A 5,760-nucleotide genomic window follows, 5' to 3' on the forward strand; every position below is an offset into this window, starting at 1 on the left:
TCGACATGAATCCCATCCTTGTTCACCACATGGCCTAAGAAGTGGACTCCACGAAGCCAGAAGTCGCATTTTGAAAACTTTGCGTACAGTTGCTCTTTTCGAAGAAGTTCCAAGATAAGGCGTAAGTGTTGCTCGTGCTCCTCCTGACTCTTGGAGTAAATCAAAATGTCGTCGATGAAAACGATGACGAACTTGTCGAGATACGGTTTGCGCACCCTGTTCATAAGATCCATGAAGACTGCAGGCGCGTTCGTAAACCCGAATGGCATGACAAGAAACTCGTAGTGCCCGTAACGAGTTCTGAAAGCGGTTTTGGAGACGTCCTCATCCCGGACTCTCAGCTGATGCTACCCCGACCTTAAATCGATCTTGGAATAATAACACGACCCTTGCAACTGGTCGAATAGGTCATCTATGCGTGGAAGAGGATAACGGTTCTTCACTGTTACCTTATTGAATTCACGGTAGTCGATACACATCCTGAACGTACCGTCTTTCTTCTTCATAAGTAACACCGGAGCTCCCCAAGGTGAAGAGCTTGGACGAATAAAACCCTTTTTCCAAGGGCTCCCGCAACTGCTTCGACAGTTCTTCCAGTTCGGTTGGAGCTAAACGATACGGTGCGCGGCTTTTGGTGCTGCTCCGGGAGCCAATTCAATCTGAAACTCGACTTGACGATGAGGCGGTAAGCCTGGTAAATCTTCAGGAAACACCTGAGGGAAGTCACGTACAACTGGGATAGTCTTCCAACTTCTTTTCTTTCGCTGATGAGTCAGTAACGAGAGCCAAAGTTGCGGTGTGGCCCTTCCGCAAACATTCCTGAGCCTTCAAGAAAGAGGTGATGCCAACCACGGCACCACTCTTGTCGCCTTGAGCTTCGAGAGGTTCTTGACCAGAACGAGGAATGCGAACAATCTTTTCTTTGTATAGGATTTCTGCTTGCTGTTGCTGCTGGCGATTCCGATGTGTAAGCCGTGGGCTCCCGAATCCTTAGCTTCTGCTGTGCTCTGGCGATCACTATTCCTGTGCTGCTGTTGTGCTTGAGACCGAACGGTAGCTGAACCCTTGCGGGAATACCCATCCCATTTCCGCTTGTTGCCACTAGGAGTAGCGGGAGTAGCAGCAGTGGTAGCGGTAGTAATAGCGCTGATACAACTAGACAGACTGTTCTGTTCCACTGCCTGATCCGTGAGGCGATGAGCAAGACTCTGGATGTCTTGGATTTTGTCGAGGTTAGCCGATGTAGCTTGGCTCTGAATCTCTGAGGCTAGACCCTTGAGGTACAATTCGATACGCCTGTTTGGAGGGTCCACCGTGGTTGGACACAAGATGGCCAGTTCGTTCTATCGTTTCGTATGAGCTTCAATTTCTGACCCCGTCATTTTCAAATGGTAAGGCTCCACCTCCAACTTGTGGATGTCATCACGCGTGTAGTATTCCCTTATAGTGCGTTCTTTGAATTCGTTCCATGGGGTGGCGTTAGCAGCTGCCAACCCTAGTATCCGTACTTGCGCGTTCCACCGGATTAGCGCGATTTCTTCCAAGTACCAGGGACGTACTTGACCCTGCGAGTCTCAGGGCCGCCAACTGGACGACAGTCCATGAAGTTCTTGAATGTGTAGACAAGTTGCTGTGCGTTCTGACCCGTTGCGCGAGAAAGATAGATCAAGGTTAAGCGCGAAAGTTGGGTCACGAGAGTAGGATCTAACATCCTAGAATAGGTCTGGGATAGCAGGTTATACCTCCTGCTTGTGCGGCTGCAAGTGCCGCAGCAACTTGTTCGTTAATGAGAGCCGTCAACTGGGCTTGAGTCATGTCAACACGTCCAGACATGATCGAACAGTAAAGGTAGCATAAGTAAGAATGGTTCACGAATAGTGCGATGACAGAAGAGTGTAAGCACGTATGTGTTCTCAAGCAATAACAAGTTGTGAGCAAAGTAATGTAAGCATACTACGAGCAAAGTTCTATGCAGTTCTAGCAAGCAGGTAATAAACATAAACCTTATTACCTAGGATGTCGAGTCTTGCACGTGGAGCGAAGCGTCGTTGTGGATCGTTGAGAGCACTGTTCTGGTTATAGTCTGGTTTTAATAAAAACGTTTTCCCATATTAAAACCAAGTTCTCTATAACCAATGGCTCTGATACCAATCTGTCACACCCCCAAAATCCACCTGCGGAGTATCACCGCTTGGGAGCGTGACTGACCAGGATCAAGCCACCAATCATATTGAACATACATTTAATATTAAGTAAAGTAAATGAAAACCATCCATTCAATACAAAAGGTGTTTAAACAAATCATCGTTTCATAGTGTAGCGGAAGCATAATAAATAAACCAGTAATAGTTAACAGTTTAAGTGTCATAATAGTTCAACGGAAAAGCCACGATCCTTGTCCACAACGACCCGCTTCTCCAGTGCAAGCTCCAAGTACCTAGCGATCTGCAAGGCATGTAACAGAATGATCAACAAACTAGTTGAGCGAGTTCACATAAAGGAAATGCGTAATAGTAAGTTCATTTGTAATAGGTGGCTCTACTGGGCCGTTTGTATATTTTACTGTGGTGGTGTTCCACGTTTTCCTGTGGTGGTGTTCCACGTTTTCCTGTGGTGGTGTTCCACGTTTTCCTGTGGTGGTGTTCCACGTTTTCCTGTGGTGGTGTTCCACGTTTTCCTGTGGTGGTGTTCCACGTTTTCCTGTGGTGGTGTTCCACGTTTTCCTGTGGTGGTGTTCCACGTTTTCCTAACCACTAGACTACTCGTAGCTATAGGTATCCTTCACAACCGAGGATAGTGATGTGGTAGTCTAGTCATAGAGTCAATAGAGTATCTAATCAACCTTTCAATCCCATTCCCAACACCCCGGGAACCCCATGCCTTGGTAAGAGTGTGAACTCACCTTGGTTTGCTCGGTATGCTAAGTTATGCACTCACAAGTAATTAATCACGTCCTAGTGTATGCACGTATAACAAATCAGTTCATGTTCGCAATTGTACGCATGCAGTTTAATGTTCACATAACAGTCAGTTGCATAACAGCACACACGTATTATGGCACGAATACGTTCATCACTAAGCATGGCATGTCAAATAAATCAACATATGTTCTATTGTTCAAGACATTATTCAAAACCCTAATACCTTTCGAATCAAATCATTATCTTTCGACATCAGTTAACATAATTATCAAAATGATCCTTCGGTCCGAAGGTTATGTTTCGAACTAACACTATCTTTCGACCCAAGTTATCTTTCGGTCAACAATTATGTTTCGACCAATATGTTATCTTTCGGGTAGCAAGTAACACACACAACACAAAATCCTAGATCCCTTGGCTTATGTGGTGCCGTCCAAAATCAACCAATAATCATCAGTTAACCGCCCATACCCACATGACCTGTTGCTAGTCACCACTTTCCACGTATCATTCATAATAATCAAAATCACATGCATATAAGGAACATGTTAGCCGCCACTTTTTGATCGGTTCCTTAGTTTCATTGGGCCAAAGCCCACAGCCAAAGGCCATCAACTAACCGCCACCCCCCACCAATCGGAGGTTGGCATCTCCTCTGACAAGGGATTCTTTGATCATCACATATTCCTAGGATTTATGTTACTGACATTAGTTATTCATTATGCGATTTACAAAGCCACCGAACGCAGATCATGATGACACCCACTATCCTTTTGAAACAATTTAATCAATTATTGCCGAAGATGTTAATTATTAATAGGTTGTGATTGGACCAAATATGTATATATATATATCACATGTTTCATCGATTCACTAACAACATCATCATATAATCGGTTCCCAACCCTTGTCCACCGATATAACCCACTATTTCGATTTCAATAATAAACAATTAGCAAATATCATCATAGGAGACATGGAAGCATAGTATTCACATAATCGTTTTAATAATTCGTACTAACCACGATGAACAAGAAAACAGTTCTGATCGTTCTTGGGATTCGCCAAGTCACCAGGTTGCCGCCGCACGATGAGAAGTCCTAGGGCTTGAGAGTTTTCGGTAACCGCTCTCAAATACACCACCTAACTAATATAGCTACGCATAAGGGTTTGGGCCAATACTGGGCTTTACGAATCTTGGGCCGGCAAAATAGATGTTTCGTCAAAAGGATGCATGGCGAATCACGTATGATTCGTCGGGTCCTTAATGGGTTGTATGTCCGTATTGATTTAGTCAGTTACGTTCTCATGCCACAAACGACACATAATCATGCAACATAACAACACATAGTCATACAAACACAATGCGATTTATCTTACTGCAACGGTTTCAGTTATAAGTCAAGTACAAACGACTAAACAGTCAAAGTCAACGTGCAATAAATGCGAAAGTGGAAGTCAAACACTCGAGTTGTCACAGTCACCACCTCAGTTACTCCTGCTACATCTGGTGACAGTAAAAGAAAATGGGATGGAGATTCCAGCAGGGGTTCAGCGACTGTTCAGCCACAATCTCAGCCGCAGAAGACTGACCACTATCAGAGTCCCAGTCAGCAACCCTCTGGTGGTCACAGACAGAGGAGATATCAGGGAAGTCAACCTAAGTGCTACAATTGCCACAGACATCACAATGGCCCGTGTAACAAGGGTCGTTGCCAAAGGTGTCTTAAGATGGGTCACGAGGCCAAAGACTGTAGGAGTCCACGGCCTGCGAATCAGAATCAGCAGCCTCAGCAACCAGCTCCACAGAACCAGCAGCAGCAGCAGCAGCCACAGCGTGGAAACCGGGGATGTTTCCAGTGTGGGGCTGAAGGTCATTTCAAACACGACTGCCCTCAGTTGAACCAGAATCGCAACAACAATCAGGGCAACGGGAATAACAACAACGGGGGAAACAACAACAACGGCAATGAAGCTCGTGGTCGCGCTTTTGTGCTAGGTCGAGGCGACGCAGTGAACGATCCCAATGTGGTCATGGGTAAGTTTCTCCTCGACAATATTTACGTTACTGTTTTATTTGATTCGGGTGCGGATACAAGCTATATGTCTGTGAAAATGTGTCAACTGCTAAAACGTGCACCAACACTTTTACCCACCAAACATGTAGTAGAGTTAGCTAACGGTAAAAGTCTAGAAGCCACGCACGTAGTTCAGGGTTGTAACCTTATCCTAGCTGGTCAAGCCTTCTCTATTGATCTCATTCCCATAGTTTTGGGTAGCTTCGACGTCGTGGTTGGGATGGATTGGTTATCCCAACACCAGGCAGAAATTTTATGCAGCGAAAAGATTATTCGCTTTCCTCGTTCTGGTCAGGAACCTCTAGAAGTTCAAGGCGACAAGAGTGGTGCAGTGGTTGGCATCATCTCTTTCTTGAAGGCTCAGAAATGCTTACGTAAGGGTCACACAGCCATTTTGGCTCTCGTTACAGATGCATCAGCGAAGGAAAAGAAATTGGAGGATATTCCAATTGTACGCGATTACCCTCAGGTGTTTCCTGAAGACTTACCTGGCTTACCGCCTCATCGTCAGGTCGAATTTCAAATCGAGCTCGCTCCAGGAGCAGCACCCATAGCTCGCGCACCATATCGTCTAGCTCCATCAGAATTGGAGGAACTGTCAAAGCAGCTACAAGAGCTCTTGGAAAAGGGTTTCATTCGTCCAAGCTCTTCGCCTTGGGGAGCTCCAGTACTTTTTGTGAAAAAGAAAGACGGTACGTTCAGGATGTGCATCGACTACCGTGAACTCAACAAGGTGACGGTGAAGAACCGTTATCCTCTTC

This window comes from Helianthus annuus, chromosome 4 (genome assembly GCF_002127325.2).
Source record: "Helianthus annuus cultivar XRQ/B chromosome 4, HanXRQr2.0-SUNRISE, whole genome shotgun sequence".
Lineage (NCBI taxonomy): Eukaryota > Viridiplantae > Streptophyta > Magnoliopsida > Asterales > Asteraceae > Helianthus > Helianthus annuus.